We start from the raw sequence: 20992 nt of genomic DNA, 5'->3' as shown, positions 1-20992 counted from the left end.
ACAGAGTAAAACTAATTATATATTTATAAGAGTGTTTATAGTTCTTATATGAATATTTTGTGTCTTACTACTTTAGCTGGTCGGCACACACTAAATTTGAAAATCTTTAAAATCGCAAGTCAATTCATTTTTTCTTTTAACTTTTAAAGTTTTTTTTTCTTCGTTTGTTTTTTTCTTCTTTGACTTTTATTTTGTTTTTCTTTTTTTTTTACAAAAACTTACGATCATCATGAATATACACACAAGTAAACACACATATTTAGAATATGTTCATATACCTAACTAAATACACACACGTACTTTTATTTTTTTGTTGTTGCTGCTGTTTTGATTTCTTTTGTTTGATTACTTTGTGAGGTTAAAGCTATTGCTTATATTGTCATTTTTATATTATTTTTATATTTTTTTTATTATTATCATTATTTAAAATTTTTAAAATGTTATACTATGGTATGCTTGTATATAATTTTATAATTTTTATTTATGACTATTATAAATTTGTCTTAACTATTATTAGGTGTGTTTAACACGACGATTTTTGCAGCAATGATTGATTCCAGCCGATTCCTGCCGATTCCTACCGACAATGCTGAGTTGACAAGGGGAATGAAACGTGTGTCAATCATTGATGCAAAAGTCGTCGGGTAAATAAACATATTATTCAGTACATTATTTATATAATATTCTGTTATATTTCATATTTTTTCGAAAACCGAATAATTTTTGAAAATATTAATCCTATAACTGGCAGGTAATATTAAAAAATATTTTTATTTTAATTTAGATTTTTCGGTTCTTTTTTTTTGTTGCATTTTATTTCTTTTGAATACGAGACAAAAAGTTTAAATTTTAATTTTGTTTTTTTTTTTTTTGTTTTTCTTTAATCGTATAATAAAATATTTCTTTGTGATTATGTTTGTGTTTGTGATAATAGTGTTAATGGACGATTGGGAGAAGGGAGGTTTTTTTTTGTTTTTTTCTTTTTTGATTTTTTGAGCAAAAAATTAAATTTTTAGCAAAAATTGCTTATACAAAAATAAAAATACTCAGTTAATTTTTTTTTCTTTTTATTTTTTTTTTTCAATTCAAATTTTTAATACTTAACTCAACTCTTTTACCTTAAATATTTTACAATATCAAATGAGAGTTCAAAGAAAGATTACAAAAACGAAAAATTTTTTTATATTGTCAAAGTTGAAATTAATATGAAATATTAGTTTCATGTCAGGTAAGAGTGATTGAATTAGGAGTCAAGTTGGAAATCGTGAAAGAAACATTACAAATAAGTTTGTTTTAAGTTTTTTTGAAATTTTCTGCAAAATACTCAAAATGTTTAATTTTTATATTTAAATTTTAACTCAAAAGAAAACGACTGAATTTGATTATAATACACACAATCATATAATTTATATTATGACATTTAACAAAATGTTGTCAATAATATAAATTAAATTTTATTAAAATAAAAATATATAAAGCAATTAAATTATAATTTAAGGCAGAAAATTTAATGTAACTGTGGAAAGTTCAATAAAAACCCAATAAGCTGAAACTAATAATTTTAATAAAGTCTTTTAAAAATATCAGAAAGTTTGCATACACTAGCATGGAAGTAAAATATGTAACGTCGACATTTTTGTTTAAGCATCATTCGAGATTATTGGATTTTTGGTAGACTATGAACAAAACCAATTTTTTAAGTCAAATATGTTAAAGATGAATATTGACAAAAACAAGACCTAGTCGTATATTAGTAATTTTAGCTTACATAGAAATTATTTTAATTTATTTTTGAAAATTCTTAATTAAGTTATTTTAATTATAGTATATTCGAAAGACACTGACAGTATAATAACACTATATTAACTAAAGTTTCAGTTAAGTAATAAAAATATAAATTCCTCAATCATGTTGTCATTGTCATTATCGAACAGAAATATTTATTTTTTAAATACTTACTTAATACTTGCATAACAATAAATTATAACTGAATCTGTTAATGAAAATTTTATAGGTACGTACAGCAAATTCTTAAAAACAAAAATTATTTTTAAATAAATTATGAGAATCTGGTACTTGTTATCATTGAGAGTACTGCACTAACATACATATGTACATAATGTTACAAAATCATAAAATTCAAGTTATTTTTATAAACGTATAAAATAGCAAATACAAATCTAAATATAATGAGGGAGTAAAATAGACTTTAGCAGTATATAACATTTAAATATACTCAAATTTTCTAAACTCGCTATATTTTTATTATTTCTCTTTTCTTTTATACACAACACAATATTATTATACACTCATTAAATTATCAACACTCTTGCTTGAATAATAAATCTTTTTTTTTTTCTTATACTCAGCTGTAATACACTCTATATAATATTTTTATCTTACACGCTTAAAAATATTCTCCTTTATATCAACCACTCCTTAACAAGATTTAAAATAAAATCTCAATAGAAAAATCATTAAAAAATTATTTTGATTTTTTTTTTAATATAAAAGTTTAAGCAAAAATTAGTATTCAAGTTGTACAATTACAAATAGATATTTTTCATCTTATAAAATGCAAGATAATCATAATAAAAAATAAAATATTTAAAAGAAAAAAAGAAAAAAGAAAAACGAGCATTGACTGAATTTCTTGCGTTTTGGTATCCGTTTATCGTTCGCCCACCCTCTCTTACTCTCTACTTCCCGCTCTTCTGTTCGTCTCTTAAAAATTTTTGAGTACATTACATTTCTTATGCTGTTTTTTGTTTCTTTTCGCCTGCTCATTTATTTAACTTTTTCTGTTATACTTCTTTTATATGTTAACTGTGTATTGCTCTATTGGGTTATTAACTTTAAAGTTTGTAACTATTTCATAGGAATCTATTTAGTTTAGCTTAATATAATAAAGAGAATAAAAAGCAAAAAAGGAGAAAAAAATTATAACAATATACACACACATAACACTATTCAATATTTTATAAACGGTATGTCACTCAACTTTTATATGATTTCATTGGAAAATCATATAACAGATATATATGCACATGTATATAACAGCTTTAGTAATGTAAATATTAAAGGGTTACCAACCTTTTCAAAAGAAAATTTAAATAATTATATGAAATATTCTTTTAATGTGTCATATATTAAAGTAATTTTCCAATGAATTCGAATATTCCAAACTCACGATAGAGTCATATGTTACTCAATATCTCTAACGTTATCTCTCAAAAGTATTAATATAATATGGTTAAAGAATTATTCGGCACAACAAAAATTTTGCATATATATAGGTTAATAAATCATTTTCGATTAAAAACTTACACCCTTTATTTTCAGTTAATCAATGATGGTCTGAAGACCTAATTAAAATACTTGCATTGCGAGGTAAAAACAAATAATGTTTCTTTAAGCAATTTGACAATAGCAACAACAACAGTAAGATATAAAAATTTTTCGAAAGCTTCATATTTTAATTCTCAGGCAAAAAACCAAAACAAATGCTTCTCCCTCTCTATATATTACTAATATAGGTACGGTACGAGAACAGCCATAATAGAAATGAAGGTAAACTAGTAAAAGATTTTTAAAGCTCTATTATTAATTAATTAAATTTTTAAAGCTTTTCTTTTTAGTTAAAAATTAAAAGTAATAGAGAAGAAAAAACCTAATATGTTAAAAATTTTATTTTAACACTCTCTCAAATTTCTTAGAGGCTAGTTTTATAAAATTTTATAAAACTAATACACACTTAGTATCAACTTGTTGTTACCGATTATAAAAGTATTATAAGAGAAAATATTTTCAAAAAGGGAGGGAAATATTAATATAATCAAATTAAAAATTAAATAATAGTAAAATTAATTTTATGAAAATATTTTAATAACTCCATTTAAGCCATACTTAAGCATTAGATTTTTCTTTTATTTTAAATTCACACCAAAATAAAAAACGCAAAAATAAAATGGAAAAATAATAAAATAAAAACGTAAAAAGTATAACAAATACTTGCAAATTAAAATTCTTATACTGCACTGCACGAATTGTACTATTTGAATAAATGGTTGAACAAAAAACTCAAGTGAGAAACTTTTTGAGAAAAATTACTCTATTCATTTTACTCTATAATTTACTAAGAAAAAAATTTGTTTATTAATTTATTGAAGGATTCAATGAATTGCTGTTCGAAAAATAGTGAAATTTAGTATTTACATATTCTCCCAAAAAAGAAATGTATTTCAAACATTAAAGTTTATTAAAAGGTTTTGACATCATGGTAGAATCTCAAGCTTTATTCTCATTAGTTGAATTGGGCTTTTAGGTTTAGGTTTACTTCCGCTGTTAAAGTAGCTGTTTCGATCATACACCATAAATTGGCGAGAACTATGTCAATGGCACTGGAGTATATGGGCCAAGAACCATGTACTTCGAGTCAATTGGAACGTATCAGAGTGTCTTTCTGGCGGAGGTGTATGCAATTGGTATATGCATTTGTTTCAGTCTTGAAAGGGATTATCGCGAGGACAAATAAAGCAATCATGTCGAACGGGCGCACTGCTACTGGAGCGTTGAGCTCATATTTAGTTACCTCCAATGTTATGCGTTTGTACAAGTTGCCGGAACACGTTGATTTGTACAGTGTAATATAGATGTCGATTTGCAAAAGGGTGTAATACACCCTTTTGGACTTGCACTCCAAAGAATTCAGGAGGAACTTAGGAATGAGGAAGAAAGGACAAAATCGAAGTTATGAAGGGGTTAGCCCTGGAAGACAAGGGCGTTTTCAGGTTCCGTGGAAAAATGGAGGAGATCACATTGCACTTTTTCGACAATGTGGAGCGTTAATCTATAGAAAGAGGAAGTCGCTCGGTAATTACATCCACGCAGCGATTTCTCGTAGAATCAATCCCCAAAAGACACTCAAATTAGAGAGATTGATTTAAAGCAAGCACTTCAGGCTATATTGGTATCATTTTCGGAACACTCTGTAACTTATTTCATAAAATAAACAAGAAAAGAAAATATACAACAAAAAAAAAACAAAAATTATGAAATAAATAAAAAAGTGCAAAAATGTCATTTAAGAAAAATTATTAGAGCAATAAACAGTAGCTGCTACACAAAAATATTAGTTAATTTCCAACATTTCAATAAGTAGAAAATTAAGAAAAACAAAAATGAAAAACAGAGCAATTTAGTTTGGCAATACTAAAAAAAAATAAATTGTGGGCATAAAAAATAAAAATTAAATTTCCGTATTTTCTTTTTATTTGTTCCAGAGTTTTTAAAGATTATTTTTTTATAATTTTAAATGAAATTCGAATTTTTTGATAAAAATAATTTCGAAAATTTTTCTAAATTATTTCTTGTTTTTTTCTCAAATATTTGTTTACTAATTTAAACATTTAATTTCGTAAAATTGAAAATAATTAAATTTGTTTTACCAGTCGTGCGTTTATGCGAACTCTGACAAAACGAAATTTAAGAAAACTTGTTAAGTCATGTGATAAACATTATTTTTTTCTATAATAAATAACTCGGAGGCTTTATTTCTATCATTTTATTAGAAATATTTTGAGCACACAATATTTTCGATAATGGAAACTACAACTGAACACTGCGAGACTCTCCGCAGACTCTTTATTATTTTTGATTCCATCTTGGTGAACTCCACCTGGAATCATTTTTCGAATTAGTTCAGATCGAATTGTACAACAATTTTTCATTTTGAAATCTGCTTTTTTTTTTAATTATATTTTCGTGTTTTTCTTTTAATTTCGCCTGCAATTTGTGTTATTCTCTACTGTTACTATACCCTTTGTAACTTCAAATTTATATGTTCTTTTCCTCGCATATTGTACTTAAAAGAAGTATGTAAGATGGTTTCCTCGCTTTGAAACAGTATGTTGACATTGAGGAACCTCGCTTTTCCCATTTTATTTAAGTAGACACGAAAATATTCATTTCCATGCTAGACGAAGATGTCAAAATCGTGTATAAATTTCGCCGTCCATACCTATTCTTTAATAATCATTGTTCCAACATTGCTTCTATATGTGCATTGTCTGATCCTTTAGCTATTGCACATTTTCTGCCTTATATATGGGATGTAGAGTTTCCATTCCAAATATTTAAAAAAAATTAAAAATTTTTGAATATCATTTTAAGTTTAAAAAACAAATAAATAAAAACAAATTCCAAGAATTTCAAATTTAATTGTATTACAAACAATCACTTTAATATTCATTGAATATAAAAATATTAAAATTAATTTGAAAAACAAAAATTTTAAAAATTTCAATTAATTAAGTAAAGAGCAATAACCGAAGAATTTAAAGCTCAAACATTTTTCATATGTATATTCATTGAATTTTAACCTAAAAATTTTACCTTATTAATTAATTAATTAATCAATAATTAAATATAAAGAATAATTTTTTTTTGCAATGAATTAATTTCATTCAATTAATCTTTATACCACAAAACATTTAACTTATAAAATATTAATGAAATAATATTAAAAGTTCATAAAATATTTCAAATACAGAAAAACAAACACGAAGCCAATACAGTCACTAACGTAACGAAAATGAGTCACACTTGGAATAATCTCCAAGTGCTTGAATTTAGGACAGGATAAGAAAAAAAAATTCTAAATTTTTTATTTAACATTCATAAATTATTTATAATTTTTTGTATATTAACGAATATTTTATTTTATTTCTAGGTGAAACTCCTTTAAAATTCTGTACGAATTTCAGAAAAAAAAATCTGATATGGTCAGCACATAACCGACCGCATTGTGTGTTGTCTAGTTAAATGAAAGTGTTACAGAATATTATAAAAATGTCTGTTAAATACTTCTTTCCAATTTTTAGGACATTAGTAAGCTTATAGTTAACATACCTAGAGAAATGTAAATTTGGCTCTTAGTAGAGTTTCGCTTCGCTACCCGAATTCCCTGAAATGCTCGCCAGTTAGTTTCGGTAACAACCAGACTCAAATATCAAATTTCAAAAAATTCCATCAATTCGTTCCGTAGATATGGTGAAAAATGTAAAATCGGCCCGCAGATCAGTTTTCGAGCCCTGATCTTTCCAAAAAATTTATATGTTCATTGCTTTAATATGAGGAATTCATACATTAAATTTCAATGAAATCGGTTGATTATTTCTCTTTATATACACAAAAATGTATGTTTGGCCCGTAGTAAACGTCTAGTTGCCGATGCCTGATTTGTTCCAAAAGCTAGGAATTTTCGCGGAAGGTCGAGCAAAGCTCAAATATGTAATTTCAAGTAAATCGGTTGAATATTTTCTTAAAAATGGTGAAAAATGTAAAAACGGCCTGCAAATCAGTTTTCGAGCCCTGATCTTTCCAAAAAATTTATATGTTCATTGTTTTAATACGAAAAATTTGAATATTAAATTTCAATGAAATCGGTTGATTATTTCTCTTTATATACACAAAAATGTATATTTGGCCCGTAGTAAACGTCTAGTTGCCGATGTCTGATCTCTTCCAAAACATAGGAATTTTCACGGGCGGCCGAGCAAAGCTTATATATGAAATTTCAAGTAAATCGGTTGACTATTTTCTTCAAAATGTTCAAAAATGTAAAACAGGCCCGCTAAAAAGTGCAGTTCCCGAGGCCTGATATATACCAAAAGTTGATCAATCCGTGCCATGGTGGAAATAAACTTCCATATAAAATTTCATCAAAATCGGTTCAGCCGAACTTGAGATAAACGCGTGCACACACAGACCGACAGGTTGCTAAAAATAGTTTATTTACACTTCCCTACTATGGAGAAGAACGTTCTCACCGAAAACTCGACATGCAAAATTTGTTGCCATCACATAACCTACCTATTGTTTACACAATACGGTCGGTAAAAATATGGCTGAATGTTAATAATTTTATGAAGGAATATTGTAATTGAGTCTAACAAAACGTGTTACATTTTAATTTTGAAAAATTCACTTTCATAATCACCACCCTCTTAATCAATATCGAACACAAAGTTCTTCTAAATTCCAACAGAGGTTGTTTCGTGTTTTTAGCCAGTCAGAGGAAACTAAAATTATTGTCCCTTACATGTCGACAATAAATTTTTTACCGACTTTCTCAATTGGTCTTCCAATTTTTCACAAATATCTGTAATAGAACGATGTTGAAAAAAAAGGTAAGCTTAAATTTTGCAAACTAATTTTAGCTTCAAACAAAACGAAAGTAAAATAACGCGAAATTTTGTCAAAAAAAAAGAAAGAATTAGTAAAATATTAAAATTAATTCTGCACAAAATTCGAAAATAAAGAAATTTATAAAATTAGAATTCATATTTGATTTGTTAACTTTGAATTTTGGTGTCGTCAAAAAAGGGGCCCAAAACCGCACTGTCACCTCCTAGTGGGGTGATTGAAACGATCAAAGTTACGTTCGTGTCGTGGTCATGTCTCGCGGCGAGCCTCTTGCTTTGTGAGTTTCAGCCCAATATCTATACGTCAGCTGACGAAAGGCGTCGCAAGTCAAGGTGGAACAGCATATGCCGATGACTCTGGATACCAGGTGCCCTCCAGTTTAAACGAACCTTCCCATGGTATTCCGGGCCCTGCCATGGGTGACTATACTTTCCCGCACTACTCGTGGGAAGAAGATGGAGAACGTAAACAATAAGAACAACAGCAACAACAAGAACAACAACGGTGACAAATACAACAACTGCAACAACAACAACAATAACAACAGTGACAATTACAACAACAACAACAATACTAAGGACAACATTAATACAAACAGTTAGTTCCGCAGACACTTGAGTTAGTGCTCAAGGGTCTGCGGAACCAGAGCTTCTCTCGACTGACGCAGAGGAGGAAATCCTTCTCACGCCAGTAGAGGAAAAGACGACGCCTCCGATGGAGACGGATAATCAGGATCCTCTTGGACCTCAGAAGAGGGAAAGGTCAGAAAGCAACACCCCTGATGTAGGGCCCTCAAAAAAGAGGTCGGTGAAGGGCAATGTTGAGGAAAGGTCCCTGGGAACATTCCTCAACAAAACCCGAAAATGACTTCTTATCGGGATGCAATGACACAGGTCAAGGTGGCAATCACTCATAAACTGCATCCAGAGGAAAGGCTATCCGAAGTCCAAATTGGGAAAATCAAAGTAGTCATTATGGATGAAATGAATAAAGTTGTAGATTCTCATCCAAAATTCACTGCAGCGTTGCAAAGGGATGGATGGATATCCGTAACATGCAACAATCAAAACACCAGGGAGTGGATAACCAGTGTCTGCAAGAAGAGAAAGCCTTGCGACGGTTGCAACGTCGTGGTACTGGATGGCGACGACATGCCCGAACAGCATGTCTGCGTCACCTACATAGCAAAGGACGAGACAACCGTCAGTCTCTCCAGGGACAAATTTCTAAGTAGGATAGGGAAGTAAAATCCCAGCCTCAAGATGAGTTCCTGGAGGGTGCTGAGGATCGATAAGGAAAAGGACGGGGGCTGCTCCATCACCTTTTCCGTGGATGACTCCGGATTGGAAGATCTACGGAAAGCGGAGTTCCGACTTTTCCTGAACTTCTTCCGTGTTATCGTTCGGGTTAAAAGAAGAAAATCCTATCAAGGTGCTGGGGGCAGGGCAGGACAAAATAAAAAACCAACGCCCACCGCGACAACGACGAGCACTTCAGGCCAATCAAAAGAGCCAAATTTATTGGAAAGTCTGAAGTCACTCCGAAAACGGCGGAAACGGAAGGACCATCAACCGGCGCGCCAGATACAAGCGTTCCGGGTGAACCAAAAATGCCCAAGCCCATTGTGAAGCCCGATACTGCTTCAGTATTTGCTGTTGGAGGGACTAGTGTGGCACCTAGGACGGCAAAAGAGGCTGCGGCAGGGCAGGCGCCCACCAAGATGCGTAAAAAGGCGGCAATGGGAAGCAAAGCTCATGTAAAGCATTTGTCTAAAGGGCCAAAGCCCATAGACAAGAGCCGGAGGAAATGATATGGCTGTGAGGTGATCCAAATAAATCTACAGCATGCTAGGGCATCTGCTGATGTTCTAGCTCATAGATTTATGAAGGATCACCTCGATATCGCCCTTATCCAAGAGCCTTAAATTAAAGTGAAGGATCAGGTTAAGGGCCTAACAGGTGAGCTATTGTATGATCATACAATTGGGGGCAGGCCTAGAGCTTGCATTTTGTTTAGTAAAAGGCTAAAATATTTTTCCATTCCAGATTACTGTTCTAAGGATCAGGTAGCTGCGTTGGTGAAGGTGAACTCTTCCGGGGGTTGAACAGAGTTCATTGTGTGCTCATCCTACCTCCCGAGAGACTGTGCTCACCCAGACGAACAACTGAAAGATCTGATGGACTTTTGTGGAAGAAGGAACTTCCAACTAATAATAGGAAGTGATGCCAATGCCCACCACACCGTCTGGGGAAGCAGTAATATAAACAAAAGAGTTGAGTGCCTACTTGAATTTATATATAGCAATAAATTAATGATTATGAATGAAGGCAATAGGCCGACATTCATAAATGCAATTAGGGAAGAGGTCCTTGACATCACCCTTTGTACTGAGTTTATCGGCAGTAGGGTTGGTGGATGGCATGTCTCAAATGAGGCATCCATGTCCGATCATAGGCAGATTAGGTTTCATATCATGGTCTCCAGGGCCTGACAGAAGAAATGTGTAGGGTACTCCAATCCACAAATTGGAGTAAATTCGAAACACTTCTCATGGATGGGATTGGATCCATTCCTGCTTCTGTCAGAACGGTGATGGATATCGAAGTGGCCAGCGAAGCTCTGACGGCGGCTATTACTAGTGCCTACCATGGGAGGTGCCGCGTTAAGCCGAGGCTTAGCAATAGGAAGTGCCCGTGGTGAAATGAAGAGCTTTCAAGGCTTAGACTAAAGACCAGAAAGCTATTCAATAAGGACAAGGCGTCGGGTTCGTGGGAAGAGTATAAAAACTCACTCACTAAATACAATATAGAAATTAGGAAAGCGAAGAGAATTTCGTGGAGGGCGTTCTGCAAGGGCATTGATGAACTCTCCAGCAGTGCGCGTCTTCACAGGGTGCTTTCCAAAAAGTATGCTAGCGGGTTGGGCCTAATGGAACGGCCTGATGGCTCCATGACTGAGAACGGAAGGCAGACGTTGGAGCTTATGGTGTTAACGCACTTTCCTGATTCTTCGGGATCACTCAAATGCGGTCATTGAACCGAGGGCATCCTGCCCCAGGAGGAATGACTGGTGAGGTCCTTGAAAACTCACTGGAAGTGCAGGAGGTGGCAGTTGGCTGCTTCCTTGATATAGAGGGAACTTTTGAAAACACCCCATAACATGTCATCTGTGAGTCGTTGCACAAACGAGGGATTGATGCGACGACCAGCAGATTGATTAATCGGATGCTACAGGATAGGATTATTAAATCCACCATAGCTGACGATATACTCTTCATCTCCGCTGCAAAAGGGTGTCCGCAGGGCGGAGTTCTTTCGCCCCCCTGTGGCCCGTTGTAGTGGATGATCTAATCGCTGCTCTCAGGGATTCCGGGGCACGTGTCTGGAGATACGCCGAGAAGCAAGGACAGATTAACGAGCCCAATTCTGTTTGGTGAACGTATTAGTTACTCTAGAGAGGTGAAGTATCTGGGGGTAACCCTGGATGATCGTCTCTCTTGGAATACCCATATAGATAGAGTTATCGAGAGGGCTACGGCGGCCTTGTGGACGTGTAGGAGCTTAATCGGGGGGACCTGGGAAATCAGTCCGAGGATAGCACTGTGGCTATATACGGACCTTGCTAGGCCCATCGTCACCTATGCGTCGATTGTATGGTGCCCTAAGGCTCAGCAGGCGGGTGTGCGGGCCAAGCTTGAAAAGCTGCAGAGGCTGGCCTGCCTGGGAGTCTGAGAATCAATTTAGAAAGGGGGTATAGAAACTGCACCACCTATGTGTTCTCGGACAGCAGGGCTGCACTGCTGGCGCTTCGTTCAGCTCAGGTTACATCCAAGCTGGTCTGCGACTGCCTTGCTGCACTTATAGAATTGGCATCGGAGAACAGAGTCACACTCATTTGGGTGCCGGGCCGTAGTGACCATGCGGGCAACGAAATTGCCGATGGGCTGGCGCGGAGGGGATCTGGAGATGACTTTGTGCAGCCGCTGCCTTTATGTGGTTGCCTGCCTGCTCCCGGCGGAATGCCGCCGTCACTGGCGGGACACGAAAGCGTGCCGTCATGCGAAGGTGTTTCTTTCGGCGTGTTCCAGCGGATTCACCGCAGTGTTGCTGGGGATGAACAGGAGCCGGGTTCGCACTTTTGCGAATTTCTTCACGGGGCATTGCCCAGTGAAGTACCACCTGCATTGTCTGGGGAAGTCGGGCTCCCCTCTGTGCAGATTTTGTGGGGGTGGCGATGAGGCCGCCGTGCACATTCTCTGCGACTGTCCGGCACTGGCTGTTCGGCACCAATTGTGTTGGACATGGGTCCCTAAGTGTTCGAGAACTGTTGTCCAACTCCCTTGGGGATATCTCCGGCTTTGTGGTTGGGACGGGGATATTATAGGCGGGAGCGTGGGGAGGCTACAATAAGTCAAGAATGACTACGGTGGCTTGGGGGGTTACTCTTGTCCCATACGGTTCCCTTAAAATCTGCAAATCTACAAATCTAATGTCAAAAAAAAATATCGAATAGATGAAACTTTTTTTTGGCTTCGAATTGATGATGCAAACTATCACCTACCTTAATATTATCGAATTTCAGCTTTTCAAGGTAACGAGTCCTGAAAACAAATGAACAAATGACATTAGTGTAGCATGTCGGTTTGTTGTCATGTTGTTTTTTAAATCATAATTAATTTAGGCATTTTTTTTTCGAGGAATGCTTTCATATGGAATAAGTATAATCTATTGTTTTAAAACAATACGATATTTGGCTGCCGATTCACTTTTAAATTCATTCAATACACTAGCTTTTGTCAAAAAGATTCACTGTTTTCTGTATACTGAGTGAATCTAGTTGGCTAAACTAGACTCTAAGTATACATTTAATGATCACTAGAAACTCACAGAATCCGCCAATATATGATAATAAGCTGAATCAAAAATCTTTTTGGAAATGTTTAAAAAAAACCATTTGCGTGTTCTAGGCCTGTCTTTATATGTAGTGTATCTTCTCTTTAAATCCGAATCTAGCATAGGGTTTTAATAATGCAATATTATTTTGCAAATAATTGCTGTATTTTTTTTCTATTTTTGGGCGACCGGTGCCATACGGTACTTATCTTTTCGAGCACTATTTCACGGCCCTTGACGAGTCCCAGTGTTACGTATGTTGTGGATCGTGGGATCTTCGAAATGGCCACAAAACCCCACAAGAAGCACCTTAGCCCTAGCGTCATACTGCCACAATAGATGCTCTGTCGTGTGATCTTCTCCTATTGATGCGACTTTATTCTTAAGAAATTACTTCCACATTATTGCACTATTTTGGCTATTATTTGCAATTCATTTTTGATAAAAAATTTTATTGTTAAAGACATTTCACATATTTCTTATTCTAACGTTCGGTCTTTTTTCTTCTATTTTCTGCTAATATCTTTTGTTTTTTACTTAATTCAAATTTTCAGATTTTAATAAAAAATTTTAGATATTACTTCCTACTTATATCGATTTCTGAATGGAAAAATAAAAAACCAAATAAAAACGAAACACAAAAGATAAAATTAAACCATAAAATTTTTATATCGGAAAAGACCAATATTTTTATAGATCTAGATTGGCTGCAAAAATAATAAAAATTTGAATTCAAAATTCACGATTTCTCTTTTTTTTTTTAATTTTTGCTATTTACCCCACTTCTAAATTCATTTTTTATTCATTTATGCTTTATTTGTTATTTAATTTATTTATTTTTTTTTTTTAATAACTTTTTTGTAAGTATTAAGAATTTTTTAAATTTAAATTTTACACATTTTCCATTCAGGTATAACACTTTAGTTAAAACTATTCTATATGGTGATTTGGTAAAAAGTTCTAAAGAAAACAAATAAAAAGAACAGAAAAAAAATTCGTTTGACTAAAAATTATAAAAATCATGGTGTATATTTGGAGGAACCCCAAAACATTTAAAAAAAAATGTAAAATTTGAAAGCGCGTGGCTTTTGTATAACTATTTTTTTTTTTTGTTAAAATAAAAAATTCATTCTCCATTCATATTTTTGGTTTTTACCTTTTCTTTTAATTTAAATTGTAATTTAATATTTTGGATTAACGTTTACAGTGAAATCTGAAAAAAAAATTATTCGAAATCATCACATCATGATATATTTATATACTTGATATATTTCGAGACCTCACAGCCACATTCGACGATAAACATTTCGACAATTCATACATTTTGAAATTAATGTCGTTTGATTTGTTTCAAAATGTATAATTCAGAAAAAGTTTATTACATTTGCATTACATATTGTTTAACTTAACTGACACGATCCCGTAAATCAACCATCCTTATAGCAAACAGACTTAAAATCCAAAGCACACAAAACATACTGAAACAAATATTCAAAAGGTTAAATACACTAGGATACATGCAATTATATCGAGAATGTACTGCGTTATAAAATTTAAGCGAGAAATTTTTAATTATTTTATAATATTTAGCCTCTATGTACACAAGTATGGTACTACATAACCAATTAAATATTATGATAAATATAATTAAAAAGACATAAAAATTTTAAGCGACGCGTGTGTAATTTGATTATGTGTGTGCTATGGGAAATATGTGTGTGCTTATAGTCTAGATCTTAACTACATTTTTAATGGTTTAACAACCTTTATTTCGTAATAATTTTTATATTGGTCTGTATTCATATTATAATTATGTTTAATGTACAGAATATATATACAAACATACATATTATGTGTATTTAAACGTGCAAAAAAAAATGAAAAAATAAACAAATTTATGTGCAATATAAGAAAATATTTTTTTGCATAATATTTTGTTATATTAACTGTGATCAAAAGAAAAATAGTCTTAAGTTGAAAAAAGCACAGAATTCAGTGAAAACACAAGTGTTAAAAGTTATCAAAAATTGATAAGTGACACTTTTTTATAAAAATTTAAAAATGGGTAAATGTAAAGCAAAAACTGTAAGGCAGAAAAACAAATTAGATTTTTCACGGTTTCCGGAGATGGAATATTGTGTGCAAAGTGCTTGGAAGCTTGTGCTATAATTAAACATTGTATTCTATAAATGCTGTAAATGTGTGTTCAAATCATTTTTATAGAATCTGATTATTATTTAAACAACATTTTATTAAACATATTGAAAAGAAAAGCATTTAAAGAAAAAAGATATACCGAGGCAAAATGTTCCAGGTGTTCCTGAAAATATTTGTAATACAACTAATAGGAAAAACAAGAAGTTTTGAAATATTATGAAACCTAAGTTTAAAACCTTTAGAATCATGACAGCGTTAATCCAAAGCAATGCCCTTAATCATATTGACAATTAGTTTCAAGCTGATGGAAGTGATTAATGATAATGCTGTATAGATGTGGCTTCTCAAACTCCGTTGGTTGTAATAGTTTAAATATTAGTACAAACAAATTATTAGTGAAACAAATTTAAAAACCGTGTGTAGATTTACCATCACTAATAATATTAAGAATACAACAGTGCTTGCGTTATTGTGATAAGATTAAATATAATTATTTGCACAAAATATCAATTTTTCAATTAAAATAAATAATTATTGCAATATTCTGAAATTATTTTAAAACCAACAGTGTGAATAATTCTTTTATTTTTTAAAATTTGAACAGAAGACAATATGCAAATTTCAATTTTTAAATTTAATATCGTAACTCAAAAAACAACCTCTTTAAATTTCCAAAATAATTGATTTAAAATAAAAACAAATAAAAAAAACAAATAAATATAATTTTCTTTCTTAAATCCTTAAAAGATTAACAATTAATAACACAATAAAAATAAAAAAAAAAATAAATATTTTTTTTATTTTTAATATTTAAATTATTTTAGATTCCCAATTTATTATAATGATCCCATATACAAGTGGAGAACACACAACACAATTATTATGGGAGAAAAGATTAATTTTACTTAAATGCAAAATTTATTAATTTGTTTACAAAATAAATTTTCTTACAAAAATCACATTTTTTTTCCGCGGTTTTTAATTTTATTTTATTCTAATTCCAAAAAAAAAATTAATAATTTATTTCATTTTGATTAATTCGTATATTTCGTAAAAATTGATTATAGAGCTAAAAAAAGTCTGAAATTCTTTAGAATATTTTCAGACAAATTTTTATATTTGATGACGATTAATTATTAAAACTTCAAATATATACGTATATATTATAAAGTTTTCTTAGAAATACAATGGATGAATGGACCTCAAGAAAGGAAAGCAACAAAAAAAAAGCAGAGAGTTAAAGAATAAGAAAAAGATTAAAATAACTACAAATTTAGAAAATCTTTTTAATCTTTTTGCATAAACTCCAAATCAAATTCGGTTGAAAAACCTTATTGATAATGTCGATGACCATTCTGAATGCAAAACAAAGTCAACAAAAACACAGAGGCACAAAAAAAATAAGAGATTAATAAAGGCAAAAAAAAATATACAAGTTCGTACTTTTAACCAATGTATTATAAATAGCACATTATGTGTAGATCGTAGATTACAGAATTGGGCGATGATGCACCGCCACTTATAAAATCTATTGCATGAGCCCTCCCAAATGAACGTTCAACGTCTTGCCTAGAGCTGCTCCCAAGCTGCTCGCCCCCCCCCCCCAGGAACCGCCAAGGTTCGTCAGTTAAGCCTAGAGCTTAAACATAAAACTTCTAACTGCTGACAAATACAAAAACTAAATTTTACATATTATTAATCAAATGTTCTTTACTAATTTAAATTCAAAGAATAAAGACAAATTGCAAAATTCTACATAGACTTCTTTTAAAATTTTTATACTTACTCCAAGGAGTTTTTTTTTAAATTATTATCTCCAGAAAATATTGCTCCAGAATTAAAATCATTTTAAATATTTTAATAATATTTTAATAAATGCACATACATTCTTTTAAATAAATAGCGGGATTTAACAGATAAAGCAAACTTTCTAACTTTAATTTAACTTTTTTAAACGGAAGGTAACCGATAGGAAAAATTTAATTACTTAGCATATTTTTTAATTTTCTAATTTATTAATTATTAAAAATATTTTTCTAAATTTAGGTATATACATATATATATAGAAAATAGAAATTAATATGTATGTATGTACGTATAAGTATTAAACAGTTAACAATTAATAGCGTAAATATTCTTGTATTATACTCATAATATGTTTTAATTCAAAGTCCAAGAACCTGGAAGCTCAACTTTATTTTTATTTATTTATAGTTTTTTTTTAAACTTAACTGTTCTCTTTGTTATTTTTTTTCTCAAAATGATAAAAAAACATTTATCAGAATTTCGAGGAAATTAATTAACATTTAAAAATTTATAATGAAAATTCAATAACTATAAGTTCGTATTATCAGTTCATTTAATTTAAGATTAGAGATGAGAAAAAGTAGGGGGAGAAAAAAAAATTGATTATTAAATTAGCAATTAATATTTTTTCTTAAAATGCAAATTAATCTCTCTCAAAGTTAATTATGATTTATTTTAAATTATAATTAAAATTCTCTCTATGTTCCTTCAATTACAGTTTGAACTCAAATTTTTATAGATTTGTCAAATTACTATCAATTCTTTTTGTCATTCAAATCCCTGTCATTTGTAATTTGAATTGTGCCAATATTAAAAAACTTTATTCTGAATTTTTAAATAAATAAAAAAATTAACAAAAATTATTATTAGAATTCTAGACACTCACGCATAATATTATGTGAAAAATGCTTTAAAATTTAAAAAAACTGACAATGTCAATAGACAAACAACGTCATTTTATTTCTACTCAAAGTCAAATCAATTTTTATCACAATATTACAAAAGAATGATCTTATTGTTGTCTCTTTTAATTTTTTTCCATAAATAAATACATTTACATTATTATTATACAGTAATTACGAAAACAGCAAATAAATATGTAAATATATAAAAGGTGTACCAAAATTAAACTAAAAATTTTAATTTTACATCGTTCTCACTATACGTATGTAAAGTGCTGCAAGAATTATATTTTGACAATAACAGGTTGATATAGTTTTATACATTTGCAGCAAATGTAATATTTGCTAGTACAAAAATTGCAATTGTTCCTGAGCCCTTCGATGTGATGTATATGTCAAATACATTCGGCATGATGCATATGTCAAACACTTATTAAATATGTATATATTTAATGGCAATTAACAAAATTAATTCAATTGTATGTTCGAGTAAATTAAGTTGGTAATTGATCTGTATATAAGAAAACGTCTGTCGCTAAACAATTTTACTTGGACTCATTAATTTATACATTCGTATTTACTAAGATTTTAGAATTCCTTTCCTAGAATTTTGAAACACTCTATATTAATATTTAGCAATGCAGTAGCAAAAGAATAAATACAATAACTGAGTAGAATTTAGTGTTGATTTACTGTTAATGAGTAAACATTTAATACTCAATTTAATGTGACAATGTCAAATAATATTTTTTTTAATAAATTATAAAAATATCATCACATTCATATTACATACATACGTACATGCATACAATTTGTTTATATGATAATTTAATTTTTAAATTCTTCATTTAAATTATATAGAAAAACAAAAAAAATACATAAAAGGAGAGAATCGAATTGAATTTATGCTCATTGTGACGGTATGAATAAGTTATGGTAATAACGGTATCCTTGAAAATGCAACAACCAAATTTATGATAATATTTTTTGCTATATTGGAATAAAACACAATAAGGAACCAAAATGAAAAATGAAAATGCTTTGTTTCTTTTCTGTTTTAATTTTCTTTATTTTTCATAGTGATCAGTAATCATATAAAATGATATAAAATTATTTCCGCCATATTTTTATGGGACGCTTGTTATAAGACTCAAGCTGACATTTTTTTTTTCTTTTTTTTTTTAATTTTTTTTTTCATAATTTTATTATTCATACATTTCATTGTCTTGTAGATTTATATCATATATGTACGTAGTAATTTTTTTTGTAAATAGGGAAATTAGTAAAATTATTTTTTCATTAAACAAGGGAATTCCTTATTATTTTTTAATTTAAGTATAGTAATAAAAATATTTGATGTGATATTAAACTTTTACTTTATGTTTATTATCACACAAAATTATGAATAATTATTATAAAAACGAAAAGTATGAAAAGAGAATAAATTTTTGTAAAAATGTTACACGTCTCTTTTAATACTCGTAAATACTTTTGATCGTGTATAAAGCAGAGAAAAACAAATACATACACATGTATGGTACACCATGTACAAGAATCAAAATATGCTGCAAATCAAGTATCCAAGTTAATGATATCACTCCAAGTTAATAAAACTCCCGCCTATGCGCTGGTCTATATAAGGTAGCATATAAATACAGATTTATTCCAATAGATTATCGATATTCCGATCAATATATTTATACGACGGTATTTTACTTAAGTATAACAGTTTTATAGGATAACCTTTACTTCTGTATAACAGTACTTCCATATATCAGATAATATTTTATAACATAGAAACTAAAAACCAACGTCAAAATTAAAGCGTTTTACTTTAAGTACGTTTTATAACACTTAAAACGTATAAATAAAACTTTAGATGTATAAAAGTTTTTATATGTCTTTACTCTAGTATACAAAAATTTCCAGTATAACAAAACAAAAAACAAAATTTTTAAAATCAGAACTTCCTTTTCATTGTTTTGCAAAAAATTTTATTTTGAAATATTTTTGACTCATTAAAGTGATGCATAAGAATTGATGTATGTCTCAATTAAAAACCCAATACCATACATATATGTATGTATGTTCTCATTAAATAGGAACAAATCTTTGACGTTTAAACTTTTTCTATGTTTATATAATTGATTTTTGACAGATATTTGAACGTAATATTACTAATAAAATAATGAAATATTTTTAGAATAAAATTTCAATTGAAAATCATTCATCATCCAAATATTCAATAAATTAATAAAATTACTTGCATGTCATGCATCAGCTTAATTAGCCCATTAAAAATTTTCGACAGTCATTTATGACTATAATATCCATCCACCTACAAAATCTCGACTAATTACCTCAAAGTATATGTACATATATATTATGTATGAATGTAATAACAAATTCCAATATAAAAATAGACGAGATTTTTAAAATATTTTTAAGAAAGCAAAGAAGAAAAAAATTAAGAAAAAAACAAATTAACATTCATATACATAGTTAAACATTTTAATGGACAACGATTTTGTTTGATATACCATGCCTGTTAATAATTTTCATTTGAAACCATATCGTCTATATTTGACACAAACACATCCATATACTAATCATATAAAACTGTTATTTACGTAACATCACTTAACTCTCTTTTTAATACACAGATATAATTTTTTTTCGGGCTTTTCTAATCCAGATTTGTACCTAATGTTAATAAAAAATATTATATTTATTTTAATTGGATCGCGCGCTACTACTGTATAATATTAAAATATTTATGTAAAAATTAAATAATGTAATAAATAGTAATACAATGTGTTTCATACCATACAACAATATTAAATGTTGCAAGAAACTGACTACATACCTGATTAATTGCTTGAACCTATAGAATTCGAATTGACTTCTACCTCATGATTTGGTAAATTACAGTACTGAACGTTTTTCGTGCTTCATGATTTGGTAAATTACAGTACTCGGATAACAGGATGTCAGTCATTTAGTCGCTTCCAAAAGAGCCCAATAATTTGA

This window comes from Condylostylus longicornis, unplaced genomic scaffold, assembly GCF_029603195.1.
Source record: "Condylostylus longicornis isolate FDR11 unplaced genomic scaffold, ASM2960319v2 ptg000076l, whole genome shotgun sequence".
Taxonomy (NCBI): domain Eukaryota; kingdom Metazoa; phylum Arthropoda; class Insecta; order Diptera; family Dolichopodidae; genus Condylostylus; species Condylostylus longicornis.
This window is presented reverse-complemented; position numbering follows the sequence as displayed.